This window comes from Oncorhynchus mykiss, chromosome 16 (genome assembly GCF_057628025.1).
Source record: "Oncorhynchus mykiss isolate SJ-2025 chromosome 16, ASM5762802v1, whole genome shotgun sequence".
Lineage (NCBI taxonomy): Eukaryota > Metazoa > Chordata > Actinopteri > Salmoniformes > Salmonidae > Oncorhynchus > Oncorhynchus mykiss.
Genome location: NC_143037.1, coordinates 77,635,063 through 77,650,187, shown reverse-complemented (window position 1 = coordinate 77,650,187; position 15,125 = coordinate 77,635,063). Strand labels below are relative to the sequence as shown.

Sequence of the window (15,125 nt, the reverse complement as noted above, 5' to 3'; positions counted from 1 at the left end):
ACAGAAAGAGGCGTGTGTGTGTGTGTGTGTGTGTGTGTGTGTAGGCAGGCAGGTGGGGAGAGAACGGAGGTGTTTAAATATGAATGCTCACTTCAGAGGGCCCAGCAGTAGAGCGAAACTGAGGAGTTGAGGCTGGCCACATTGTTGATATGAGTTTGCACCTCTGCTGCTCATGCTAATGCTACACAGTACTGTAGAGACTCTTCCATCCTCCCAGCTTTACACCTTCCCCAGCCTCCCTGCCTCCTCCCAGCCTCCTCCCTGCCTCCTCCCTGCCTCCTTCCTGCCTCTTCCCTGCACCCTTCCTGCCTCCTCCCTGCCTCCTCCCTGCCTCCTTCCTGCCTCCTCCCTGCACCCTTCCTGCCTCCTCCCTGCCTCCTTCCTGCCTCCTCCCAGCCTTTTCCCAGCCTCCCCCCAGCCTCCATTCTGCCTCCTCCCTGAACCCTTCCTGCCTCCTCCCACCCTCTTCCCTGCCTCCTTCCTGCCTCCTCCCTGCCTCCTCTCAGCCTCCTTCCTGCCTTCTCCCACCCTTCTCTCACCCTCCTCCCTGCCTCCTCCTTGCCTCCTCTCAGCCTCCTCCCTGTCTCCTCTCAGCCTCCTGCCAGCCTCCTCCCAGCCTCCCAGTCTCCTCGGCTCTAAGGCCCTTGGATCCTACCACAACCAGGTGTTCTCATGTGTGCGTGTGTATGTGCGCGTGTGTGTGCGTGCTTGTGTGTGTGCGTGTGCATGCGTATGTGTGTATTTGTGTGTGAGTGTCCCAGAACAGTAAAAACATTATTAGTATAGTAATGACATTAGTATAGTACAGTAGTAACACTGGTAGTATAGTAGTAACAATAGTATAGTACAGTAATAACATTAGTATAGTACAGTAATAACATTAGTAGTATAGTAGTAACATTAGTAGTATTAGGGGTAACGCATTAGGGGTAGCCCAAATAGGGGTAACGCTCCTTGCCCCCTCCAGCTACGGGTGCACCTCTCTAACCGCCGACCCCTTTAGTACTAATCAAATCAAATCAAATAGTTTTAGTCACATGTTTAGTGTGACTAACACGTGTTTAGCAGATGTTACTGCAGGTGTAGAGACATGCTGGTGTTTCTGCTGGTGTTCCTGCTGGTGTTCCTGCTGGTGTTTCTGCTGGTGTTGCTGCTGGTGTTCCTGCTGGTGTTTCTGCTGGTGTTTCTGCTGGTGTTCCTGCTGGTCTTTCTGCTGGTGTTTCTGCTGGTGTTTCTGCTGGTGTTTCTGCTGGTGTTCCTGCTGGTGTTTCGAGCTCCGACAGTAAATACTCCTCCTTTACACGCAGAGAGACAGACACACAGAGAGAAAGACACACAGACACACAGAGAGACAGACACACAGAGAGACAGACACACAGACACAGACACACAGACACACAGAGAGACAGACACACAGAGAGACAGATACACAGAGAGACAGACACACACACAGACACACACACAGACACACAGAGAGACAGACACACACACAGACACACACACACACAGACACACAGAGAGACAGAAACACAGAGAGACAGACACACAGAGAGACAGACGAACACACAGACACACACTCACAGACACACACACAGACACACACACAGACACACACACAGACACACAGAGAGACAGACACACAGAGAGACAGACACACACACACAGACACACAGACAAACAGAGAGACAGACACACAGAGAGACAGACATAGACACACCGACACACACACACAGACACACACACACACAGACACACACACAGACACACAAACACGCACTAAGTCCTGAAATTGCATCGCGAGTGAATTGAGGTGAATTGATTAACCCTGGGACTGTTTGCCTGGTTACTCTGACATGTGTATCTACCGGACACCTGTGTCTGACACAGTGACACATTGGCTGGTGTGTTTGTGCGTATTTGTGTGTGTGCGTGGGGGAGGGTATGTGTGATTGTGTGTTTGTGTGTGTTTGTGTGTGTGTGTGACTGTTTGGTTATCTCTGATGGTTGCAGACTCGGGGGGAGCCCAGAATCAACAGGAAGTCATTGATCTCCGGGCGGATGTATGGTGGGGTGGAGTACACGGGGTGATGAAAAGTTCTGATTGGATCGCCCGGCGTGTGTATGTTTGGGTGTGCGTGTGTGTGTGTCTGTGTGCATGAGGTGTGTGTGCGTGTGCGTGTGTGTGAGGTGTGTGTGCGTGCGTGAGGTGTGTGTGTGCGTGCATGTGTGTGTGAGGTGTATGTGTGTGTGTGTGTGTGTGTGTGTGTGTGTGTGTGTGTGTGTGTGTGTGTGTGTGTGTGTGTGTGTGTGTGTGTGTGTGTGAGTTGTATGTGTGCATGCGTGTGTGTGTGTGTGTGTGTGTGCATGTGTGTACGTGCGCGTGTGCATGCGTGTGTGGTGCATGCGTGCGAGGTGTATGTGTGTGTGCGTGTGTGTGTGAAGTGCATGTGTGATGGAGACATCATATAGCTCAATCGGAGGTAGTAGTGAATAACAGGTTGATTGGCTCTGGAAGCTCTGGAAGCTCTGGAAGCTCTGGAAGCTCTGGAAGCTCTGGAAGCTCTGAAAGCTCTGGAAGCTCTGGAAGCTCTGAAAGCTCTGGAAGCTCTGGAAGCTCTGGAATCTCTGGAAGCTCTGGAAGCTCTGGAAGCTCTGGAATCTCTGGAAGCTCTGGAAGCTCTGAAAGCTCTGGAAGCAGACCCAGGAGTAACACAGTCTTACATTTCTAAAATCAAATTAAATCAAAGTTTATTGGTCGCATATTTGCAGATGTTATCGCAGATGTAGCAAAATGCTTATGTTTCTAGCTCCAACAATGCAGTAATATCTAGCAATAATAATAACTATGCACACATAAACCCAGATGATCAATGACTAGAATACAGTATAAAGTGGATGAAACAATATAATAATATATAAAATATGTAAACATTATTAAAGTGACCCGTGTTCAACGGCTTTATTAGGGCAGCCGTCTCTAAGGTGCAGGGTTGAGTAACCGGGTGGTAGCCGGCGAGAAACAGTGACCAAGGTTCAGGGCAAGGTAATGGGTGGAGGCCGGCAAGTGATGGCTATTTAACATTCTGATCAGCCTTGGCTATTTCTCTGTCTCTCGGTCCCTGCTTTGATGCCACCTGTACTGACCTCGTCTTCTGGCTGGTAGCGGGGGTGAACAGGCCGTGGCTCAGGTGGCTGAGGTCCTTGATGATCTTCTTGGCTTTCCTGTGTCACCGGGTACTGTAGGGTACAGGAAATGTTTCCCCGGTGATGCGTTGGGCAGCCGCACTACCCTCTGGAGAACCCTGAAGTTACGGGCGGTGCAGTTGCTATACCAGGCGATACAGGTGATACACCCTGTCTAAATCTGTACGACAGGATGCTCTCAATGGTGTATCTCCAGGAGTTCATGAGGGTTTTAGGTGCCAAGCCAAATTTCTTCAGCCTACTGATGTTTGTGTGAATGGACCATTTCAGCTGTTGACCATCTCCACTTTGACCCTGGTCGATGTGGATGGGGGCATTCTCTCTCTGCTGTCTCCTGTAGTCCACGATCTGCTCCTTCATTTTGTTGACGTTGAGGGAGAGGTTATTTTCCTGGCCCCTCTCCACCAGGGATCTCACCTCCTCCCTGCAGGCTGTCTCATCGTTGTTAGTAATCAGGCCTACCTCTATGGGGTCTTCAGCCAACTTGATGGTTGAGTTGGAGACATGTGTGGCTACGCAGTCATGGGTGAACAGGGAATACATAAGAGGACTAAACACGCACGCCCTGAGGGACCCCTGTGTTGAAGATCAGTGAGCCGTAGGTGTTGCTGCCTACCACCACCACATGAGGTCCACAGTGATGAGCTTGGGCACTATGGTGTTGAAGGCTGTGCTGTAGTCAATGAATAGTATTCTTACATAGGTATTTTTTTTCCCCGGGTGGGATAATGCAATTACGTCATCCATGGATCTGTTGGGGCGATTTGCGAATTGGGTCAAGGTAGAGGTTACGTGACCCTTAACCAGCCTCTCAAAGCACTTCATAGTCATTTAGTTTTTTATAACTTGAAATAAAATTTTAAAAAAATGTGTTGTGAAATCAAAATCAAACATTGTATTTGTCGCGCCGAATACAACAGGTATACTGTGAAATGCTGACTTACAAGCCCTTAACCAACAATGCAGTTTTAAGAAAAATAAGAGTTCAGAAAATATTTATGAAGCTCACTGCTGGGCTTCCCTTTGTAATCTGTAATAGTTTGCAAGCCCTGCCACATCTGACGAGCGTCAGAGCCGGTGTAGTACGATTCGATCTTAGTCCTGTATTGATGGTTCGTCGGAGGGCATAGCAGTATTTCTTATAAGCGTCCGGGTTAGATTCCTGCACCTTGAAACCGGCAGCTCTACCTATTAGCTCAGTGAGAATGTTGCCTGTAATCTATGGCTTCTGGTTGGGGTATGTACGTACGGTCACTGTGGGAACAACATCATAGATGCACTTATTGAGGAAGCCGGTGACTGATGTGGTAAACTCCTCAATGCCATCGGATGAATCCCGGAACATATTTCAGTCTGTGCTAGCAAAATAGTTCTGTAGCTTAGCATCTGCTTCATCTGACCACTTCCGTATTGAGCGTGTCATCGGTACTTCCTGCTTTAGTTTTTTCTTGTAAGCAAGAATCAGGAGGATATAATTATGGTCAGATTTGCCAAATGGGGGGTGAGGGAGAGCTTTGTATGCATCTCTGTGTGTGGAGTAAAGATGGTCTAGAGTTTTTTTTCCCTCTGGTTGCACATGTGACATGCCGGTAGAAATGAGGTAAAACGGATTCAAGTTTTCCTGCATTAAAGTCCCCGGCCACTAGGAGACACCACCTCTGGATGAGCATGTTCCTGTTTGCCTATGGCGTTATACAGTTCGTTGAGTGTGGTCTTAGTATTGGTTTGTGGTGGTAAATAGCTGCGTAAAATAGAGATAAAAATTGTTTTGGTAAGTAGTATGGTCTACAGTTATCGTGAGATACTCTACCTCAGACGAGCAAAACCTTGAGACTTCTTTAATATTAGATTTCACGCACCAGCCATTATTGACAAATAGACACAAACCACCACCCATTGTCTTACCGAACAGAAGCTGTTCTGTCCTACCGATGCACGGAAAACCCAGTCAACTGTATATTATCCATCTCGTCGTTCAGCCACGACCTTGAAACATAAGATATTACCGTTTTTTATGTTACGTTGGTAGGATCGTCTCAAACGGAGCTTATCCAGTTTATTATCCAATGATTTCACGTTCACTGACAAATAGGACAGATGGTAGAGGAGGGTCACCAAAATAATTCTCACATGGCAGCCGGATGTGCGTTCGCTGTATCGCCGTCTCTTCTTAATGCTAATGACGGTGATTTGGGCCTGGTCCGGTATCAGCAGTAAATACTTTGTGTCCGACTCGTTAAAGAAAAAATCTCGGTCCAGTTCGAGGTGAGTAATCGTTGTTCTGATATCAAGAAGCTCTTTTCGGTCAACAGAGACAGTGACAGAAACATTATGTACAAAATAAGTTACAAATAATAAACCCTGAAAATAGCACAATTGGTTAGAAGCCCGTAAAACATCAGGCATCCCCTACGATTTGTGTGTGTGTGTGTGTGTGTGTGTGTGTGTGTGTGTGTGTGTGTGTGTGTGTGTGTGTGTGTGTGTGTGTGTGTGTGTGTGTGCGTCAGTGTCAGTGTCAGTGCATGTGTGTGCATGGCTGTGTCTGAATTCAGTCAGAAATTAAAAATAAATATCTATTTTCCCATGCCATTCCATAGAACTTAAAATTAGTTTCGGTCAGATAAATTGCAACATATGTTATCCCAACATGTTCCAATCCTTTCAAACAACACATAATAGGTTATCTACAGCCTACAAGACAGGACGTTGAAATAAGCATCATGGAATGAGGTTGTCACTTTGAGTTCTTTATGGATTCATCAAAGGATGCCCATGTAGGGAGTGGTATTTGGTTGCAGCATGAATGAGCAGACAATGGTTAGGTGACACTTCCCATCTCAGAGAGCTTTACTGACACCATGTGGACAAACAGCAGATCTCATGATATAAAAACGTGACTGATTTAAAAAAAAAAGAGGAAACGTTCGTTTTGAATATGATAGAACTACTATTCGAATCCCAGCAACTATTTAGCGTCATTCAGTGCGCCAAATCCTTATCAATAATTTAATGAATCTATTTTCTAATTCCACATGCCCACAGGCCTAGTGTTTGGGCCACCTAGTCTGAAAATGATCAAGATATTCTTTCAAGATAATTTTTGGTAGTTTATTTACATTTTATTGGTATGCAAATGTTCTCCGACAAACCAGACCAAATATAATGGGCATAGAGATATTTTGACTCGCCAGCGGTCGTAACCATATCTTCATTCGGCTATTGTTGGTGTCTGGCGCCGCTCGCTGGACAGAACCACGACAGTAACACAGGCAGAGCATGGTATGTTCCTTACGTAATTTAACGTTTATCAGCAGTGGCCCGGTGGAAGGAGCCTACCACGACTGGAAGTATGGAACAGGAAGTGACTTATGTGAATTGTGTTGTGGTGGAAGTAACCTACCACGATTTGAAGTATTGTACAGGAAGTGACTTATATGAATTGTATTGTGTGAAGAGAGATAACTTGTTGTTAAAGTTGTGTGAGTGTGAAACAACAGTTTCTTTGAATTAAGTAGTTTAAAAAAAATAATCAATGAGGTTAAGTGAGGAATAAATAATCAAATCATAGCAGGTCATTTAAAAACTAAAAAGGCAAAGTTACCGTCACTGTTATAGTCTCTAGGTTATAAGAGCTACTCCTGGGGTTACCTTATGTAAACAAACAATATCATGATGATAATGAGTATTATTATTAGTAGTAGTAGTATGTCATTTCAATGTTATTTTTGTTGCAATTTTAGTTTACCTGTTGATGAAGATGAGGAGGGAAAAAAGAGGATGCTAATGGGGACATTGACGAAGATGATTATGTACTCAATCAATCGCTACAATATGTTAGTTGACCTCAGTCAATTATCTTCCTGAATGCTTTAATTGTTATGACTTAACAGTGGCACATAAAGAAGTTCAGGTTTATAACAAATGCCAGCTATACTTGAGGAAGATCCGTTCCTTGGTGAACATCTCTGTCTGTCTGTGTAAGGAGCGCCGTACGGCTCCACGCATGCGCCGTGCAGCCTCCGTTCGCGTCGGTAAGGGTGTCGAGCCCAGCTCGCGCTGGAATACGGCAACAGCGAATATATACAGGATTTTTTTTTTTACACATATACATATATATATATCTATCTATATATATATATGCTTTAATATATATATATAAAACACATTAAAAGAAACGGATGTGCCTCCGAAAACGAAACGGATACCGTCCACCTGATCATTTTAATGCAAAAAATTGTAAGTATTATTAAATAATAGCCATGTCAAGTAAATTGTTTTTGAGTTTGCCAGTCAATGGTGGGTTTTTCCCATTTTGAAAAAAAAAAGGTCCGTGATTCCTAGGCTACTGCTGAAGAGAAAAGGGATGTCTTGAAGAAACTGTAACGGTACCCCCCCGTTTCCCCCCCACCCCCCAAAAAAACCTGTAAAACAACATTTAGTATTTGGATCATGTTTTCGACAACACGGAATACTTCTGTCCTGGAAATAGAGTAACGATATGTCTTTCGATACAATAGCCACTGTGCTTCTCATTCGAAACTGGCTGAGGAAGAGAGGTTAGGTAGGGAAATACTGCTACTGACGCTTATTTTTTCTGTCGCTTGTTTCACTGCTTCATTTCTGTTAGTAGAACGGTCTGCTCTGCTCTGGATCCATATTAGTACAATATACAATATGGAGATGTCAGTCTGTTCAATTTTGCTCGGCTATGATTTCTCTCTCTCTCGGTACCACTGATATGATGTATGTGTCTTCTTTATGTCGAGCGTAAACATGTGCACAGCCTGCTAACAGTAATATTGAAAAGCAGATCATTTGAGCAGCCAAGTTGGATGTTTCCTTGGTTGCTGGTTTACTATATATGTAAACCCCACAGGAGCGGAAGAAGGAATCCCACGGGGGTATAGTGCAAACGGGTTTTTGTATTTGTCACGTTTGTCCAATTTCGTACATTTTGTTGCGTGACATCTGTCAGTTCTCCTCACGCAATGTAATAGGCTACGAGAGAGTGAGGTTTTGTGATTTTGTTCTACGCTAAAATCGTGATGCTCTTCTCAACCTAGCCAAACTTGTAGGCTACATATCGGTAGTTATTCTTATGGGTTAGTGTCCTTTAGTGTTTGATATGTAGCCTACCGGTAGTGTGTGTGTGTGTGTGTGGGGGGGGGGGGGGGGGGGGGGGGGAGGCAATACATGTATTATTCTCAAGTCGGTCATCTCGGTCTAGGAAGTGCAAATTGAAAAGATCATCATTGTCCGTTAGGAAGTTTGTTTTGTCAGATATCCTATTGATGGGCCTAGATAACATCTGTGCTGCAGGTAACAGAAATAATAGTATTTTAACCGGTAACAGAAATAATCGTCTTTTAACCCTCATATTGTTCGTTTAGCCGCGTGTGAATCATTTATGAGGAGGATATGTGACTGTCTGCCTACACCTTTCCTCCCAAACTCGTCGTGTAGTAAAGCGCGTTCGTGACTCATGCACGAGACGTACGACTGAATGAATTTGTTGTGAGCGGCGCCAGTAAGCGCGTCCCCATGGAGCGGAGGAAGGTGACGGATGCGGGGCACCGGTGTCGCGTGGCGGCGAAGCGCTTTGAAACATGTTCGTGCGTACCAATCTCCCGAGGACGCGCTTCTGAATATGAGGGGGGGGGGGGGGGCGAACTGCATTTTGTGCACACAGATCAGACCAAACCCAAGGATTGCAATGAAAACATCTTTAATAAGTCAGTCAAAGTCCATCTACATGTTCTAGTTTTTTTTTTTTTTATGACTGAAATGTCTGACAGGAGTTTGCTACACATGATTAATAACAGAAGTCAAGAGTTACCTAAAGCCTTTTCTGTTATTTTTGACAGATTTCTCTCTCACCGAGGATTCTATTGTAGGTTCTATTGTAGGTTGGTGAGAAAAAAGCAACAGAGAGAGAGAGAGAGAGAGAGAGGAGCAGAAACATCTGGCATGAGAGGATATGCTAACATTTAACATATGACATGAACATGGAGGTTATTTTAGGGAAATTGATAGACTCAGATGAGCACAAAAAGCTTATTTCTCTAAAATTGTATGAACGCATTTAATTACATCCCTGTTAGTGAGCATTTCTCCTTTGCCAAGATAATCCATCCAATTGCCAGGTGGGGCATAACAAGAAGCTGATTAAACAGCATGGACGTTACACAGGTGCACCTTGTGCTGGGGACAATAAGTGTGCAGTTTTATCACGCAACACAATGCCACAGATGTCTCAAGTTTTGAGGGAGCGTGCAATTGTCTTGCTGAATTCAGGAATGTCCACCAGAGCTGTTGCCAGATAATTTAATGTTAATTTCTCTACCATCAGACGTCATTTTACAGAATTTGGCAGTACGTCCAACCGGCCTCACACCTGTAGACCACGTGTAACCACACCATCCCAGGTACTCCAGGCTTCTTCACCTGCAGGATCGTCTGAGACCAGCCACCCGGACAGCTGATGAAACTGTCAGAAACTGCAGTTCGGCGTCGTAAACCGACTTCAGTGAGCAACATGCTCACCTTCGATGCTATTCGCGGATGAATCCTGGTTTCAGCTGTACCGAGCAGATGGCAGACAGGGTGTATAGCGTGGTGTGGGTGAACGGTTTGCTGATGTCACCGTTGTGAACAGAGTGCCAAGTGGCAGTGGGGTTATGGGTATAAGCTACGGACAACGAACACAATTGCATTTTATCGATGGCAATTTGAATGCACAGAGATACCGTGACAAGATCCTGAGGCCCATCGTTGTGCCATTCATCCACCGCCATCGCCTCATGTCTCAGCATGGTAATGCCCCATGTCGCAATCTGTGCACAATTGCTGGATGCTGAAAATGTCCCAGTTCTTCCATGGCCTGCATACTCACCAGATATGTCTCCCATTGAGCATGTTTGGGATGCTCTGGATCAACGTGTACGACAGCGTGTTCCAGTTCCTGACAATATCCAGCAACTTCACACAGCCATTGAAGAGGAGTGGGACAACATTCCACAGGCCACAATCAACAGCCTGATCAACTCTATGTGAAAGAGATGTGTCACGCTGCATGAGGCGAATGGTGGTCATAGGAGATACTGACTGGTTTTCTAATCCAAGTCCCAACCTTTTTAAAGGTATCAGTGACCAACAGATGCGTATCTGTATTCCCAGTCATGTGAAATCCATAGATTAGGGCCTAATGAATGTATTTCAATTGACTGATTTCCTCGTATGGACAGCAACATGTTGCAGTTGCATGTTCCGTTTCTAGTGTAGATAAAGGCCCAAATGGAACACTATTTCCTATACAGTGCACTACTACCCATAGGGCTCTGGTTAATGGTAGTGCACTATGTAGGGAATACGGTGCTATTTGGGATGCGGTAAAAAAGTATTTATCTGATACTAAGTGGTGTCGAAAGTATCTTCCACTTACAAAAGGGGACCCCTGGGCAGTGAGGGAAGTGAAAGGCTTAACTATAGACTACTATTACTGCAACAAGATACATCTGGTGTTTAGTTTCCTCAGTCCAGTGGCTAGATCCACTAGAGAATAGAAGGAGGAAGGAAGGCTAGATCCACTAGAGAATAGAAGTTGGAAGGAAGGCTAGATCCACTAGAGAATAGAAGGAGGAAGGAAGGCTAGATCCACTAGAGAATAGAAGGAGGAAGGAATGCTAGATCCACTAGAGAATAGAAGGAGGAAGGAAGCCTAGATCCACTAGAGAATAGAATGAGAAAGGAAAGCTAGATCCACTAGAGAATAGAAGGAGGAAGGAAGCCTAGATCCACTAGAGAATAGAATGAGAAAGGAAAGCTAGATCCACTAGAGAATAGAAGAAGGAAGGAAGGCTAGATCCACTGGAGAATAGAAGGAGGAAGGAAGCCTAGATCCACTAGAGAATAGAAGGAGGAAGGAAGGCTAGATCCACTAGAGAATAGAAGGAGGAAGGAAGCCTAGATCCACTAGAGAATAGAAGGAGGAAGGAAGCCTAGATCCACTAGAGAATAGAAGGAGGAAGGAAGGCTTGATCCACTAGAGAATAACCCATTTCTCTGTTCTGACCTTGTCAGTCAGCCTCAGGGCAGGTCAAGTCAGTTTAGATAAAGGGCTTGGGGCAGAGCGGAGTTCACCAAAAAAAATAAGATTCCTATTTTTTCCGCCTCGGCTGAGTGTCTTTCGAGTGCACGAGCATTGCCGATCACTACGCCTGGATACAATTACGCCCCCCATTGAAAATGAATGGGCAACTCTGCCCCCCATTGAAAATTATTGGGCAACTCTGCCCCCCATTGAAAATTAATGGGCAACTCTGCCCCCCATTGAAAATTATTGGGCAACTCTGCCCCCTATTCAAAATTAATGGGCAACTCTGCCCCCCTTTGAAAATTAATGGGCAACTCTGCCCCCCATTGAAAATTATTGGGCAACTCTGCCCCCCCTTGAAAATTAATGGGCAACTCTGCCCTCCATTTAAAATTATTGGGCAACTCTGCCTAATACTTATTGCCGGGAAAGCCCTTAAGTCCACTGGAGGAGGAGTGTCCTGGAATCCACACTGAATATGAATCCAATTTCACTAATGACTCACTTCAGTCAGACTGAGACAGACAGGCACCATCTCTACCCTACAGTCTGACTGAGACAGACAGGCACCATCTCTACCCTACAGTCAGACTGAGACAGACAGGCACCATCTCTACCCTACAGTCTGACTGAGACAGACAGGCACCATCTCTACCCTATAGTCTGACTGAGACAGACAGGCACCATCTCTACCTTACAGTCAGACTGAGACAGGCACCATCTCTACCCTACAGTCTGACTGAGACAGACAGGCACCATCTCTACACAACAGTCTGACTGAGACAGACAGGCACCTACATATATACCCTACAGTCTGACTGAGACAGACAGTCACCATCTCTACCCTACAGTCTGACTGAGACAGACAGGCACCATATCTACCCTACAGTCTGACTGAGACAGACAGGCACCATCTCTACCCTACAGTCTGACTGAGACAGACAGGCACCTACATATCTACCCTACAGTCAGACTGAGACAGACAGGCACCATCTCTACCCTACAGTCAGACTGAGACAGGCAGGCACCATGTCTACCCTACAGTCTGACTGAGACAGACAGGCACAATCTCTACCCTACAGTCTGACTGAGACAGACAGGCACCATATCTACCCTACAGTCTGACTGAGACAGACAGGCACCATCTCTACCCTACAGTCTGACTGAGACAGACAGGCACCTACATATCTACCCTACAGTCAGACTGAGACAGACAGGCACCATCTCTACCCTACAGTCAGACTGAGACAGGCAGGCACCATCTCTACCCTACAGTCTGTCTGAGACAGACAGGCACCATCTCTACCCTACAGTCTGACTGAGACAGACAGGCACCTACATATCTACCCTACAGTCAGACTGAGACAGACAGGCACCATCTCTACCCTACAGTCTGACTGAGACAGACAGGCACCTACATATCTACCCTACAGTCTGACTGAGACAGAGAGGTACCATCTCTTACCCTACAGTCTGACTGAGACAGAGAGAGGCACCAAATCTAGACAATAGTAAGGTTTAGATAGAGGCTGAGGATGTGGCCTGATGATAAGAGAACAGAGCAAGATATCTTTCTGCAGAGTGACATGAATGAGTCACATACTTCCTCTGGAGGAGGGCGCCCTGTCTCAACATATCCTGTTTCTCTCTGATGTACACTGTACTGACATGGGTATAGTGTACATCAGAGGTATAGGGTACTGACAGAGGTGTAGTGTAGATCAGAGGTATAGGGTACTGACAGAGGTTTAGGGTACTGACAGAGGTATAGTGTACTGACAGAGGTTTAGGGTACTGACAGAGGTTTAGGGTACTGACAGAGGTATAGTGTACTGACAGAGGTATAGTGTACTGACAGAGGTATAGTGTACTGACAGAGGTATAGAGGTATAGTGTACTGACAGAGGTTTAGGGTACTGACAGAGGTATAGAGGTTTAGGGTACTGACAGAGGTATAGGGTACTGACAGAGGTTTAGGGTACTGACAGAGGTATAGGGTACTGACAGAGGTTTAGTGTACTGACAGAGGTATAGTGTACTGACAGAGATATAGTGTGCTGACAGAGATATAGTGTACTGACAGAGGTTTAGGGTACTGACAGAGGTTTAGGGTACTGACAGAGGTATAGGGTACTGACAGAGGTATAGGGTACTGACAGAGGTTTAGGGAACTGACAGAGGTATAGGGTACTGACAGAGGTATAGTGTACTGACAGAGGTATAGGGTACTGACAGAGGTATAGTGTACTGACAGAGGTATAGGGTACTGACAGAGGTATAGAGGTATAGTGTACTGACAGAGTTATAGGGTACTGACAGAGGTTTAGGGTACTGACAGAGGTATAGTGTACTGACAGAGGTATAGGGTACTGACAGAGGTATAGGGTACTGACAGAGGTATAGAGGTATAGTGTACTGACAGAGGTATAGGGTACTGACAGAGGTATAGTGTACTGACAGAGGATTAGGGTACTGACAGAGGTATAGTGTACTGACAGAGGTTTAGGGTACTGACAGATGTATAGTGAACTGACAGAGGTTTAGGGTACTGACAGAGGTTTAGGGTACTGACAGAGGTATAGTGTACTGACAGAGGTTTAGGGTACTATCAGAGGTTTAGGGTACTGACAGAGGTATAGTTTACTGACAGAGGTTTAGGGTACTGACAGAGGTTTAGGGTACTGACAGAGGTATAGAGTACTGACAGAGGTATAGGGTACTGACAGAGGTTTAGGGTACTGACAGAGGTTTAGGGTACTGACGGAGATATAGTGTACAGACAGAGGTTTAGGGTACTGACAGAGGGTTAGGGTACTGACAGGGTTCCCCCTTTGCTGCTACAACAGCCTCCACTCTACTGGGAAGGCTTTCCACTAGATGTTGGAACATTGCTGCAATAACAGCCTCCACTCTTCTGGGAAGGCTTTCCACTAGATGTTGGAACATTGCTGCTATAACAGCCTCCACTCTTCTGGGAAGGCTTTCCACTAGATGTTGGAACATTTCTGCTATAACAGCCTCCACTCTTCTGGGAAGGCTTTCCACTAGATGTTGGAACATTGCTGCGGGGACTTGCTTCCATTCACCCAGACAAGAGCATTAGTGAGGTTGGGTACTGATGTTGGGGGCGATTAGTCCTGGCTAGCAGTCGGCGAACCAATTCATCCCAAAGGTGTTCGATGGGCCAGTCAAGTTCTTCCACAACTATCACGACAAAACCAATTCTGTATGGACCCCGCTTTGTGCACAGGGGCATTGTCATTTTGAAACAGGAAAAGGCCTTCCCCAGATTGTTGTCACAAAGTTGGAAGCACAGAATCGTCTAGAATGTCATTGTATGCTGTAGCTTTAAGATTTCCCTTCACTGGAACTAAGGGGCCAGAACCATGAAAAACAGCCCCAGACAATTTTTCCTCCTCCACCAAACTTTACAGTCGGCACTACAAATTTGGGCAGGTAGCGTTCTCCTGGCATCCGCCAAACCCAGATTCGTCCATCGGACTGCCAGATGGTGAAGCGTGATTCATCACTCCAGAAACCCATTTCATGAAGCTCCCGACGATCAGTTCTTGTGCTGACGTCGCTTCCAGAGGCAGATGGGAACTTTGTAGTGAATGTTGCATCTGGGGACAGACCATTTTAACGTGCTTCAGCACTTGGCAGTCCTATTCTGTGAGCTTGTTTGGCCTACCACTTCGCTGCTGAGCCGTTGTTTCTCCTAGACGTTTTAATCTCACAATAACAACACTTACAGTTGACCGGGGTAGCTCTAGCAGGGCAAAATATGACACACTGACTTTTTGGAAAGGTGGCATCCTATGTCGGTGCC

The 15,125-nt window shown here is 45.8% G+C and overlaps 1 protein-coding gene across 4 annotated transcripts in view; it reads left to right on the top strand.

Annotated features, from left to right (window-relative positions):
• Positions 1-7,229: 7,229 nt before the first annotated feature.
• The window catches only part of LOC118939596 (regulator of G protein signaling 20-like), a 113,635-nt gene continuing 105,739 nt past the window's right edge, over positions 7,230-15,125 (top strand). Inside the window, exon 1 of one of the 4 annotated variants that reach the window (XM_036947819.2) lies at positions 7,230-7,440. The gene's annotated coding sequence lies outside the window, so the exon portion shown is untranslated. Of the gene's footprint in view, positions 7,441-7,534; positions 7,766-15,125 lie in introns of those variants that run through there. The other 3 variants (XM_036947817.2, XM_090204021.1, XM_036947818.2) reach the window with 3 other exon arrangements.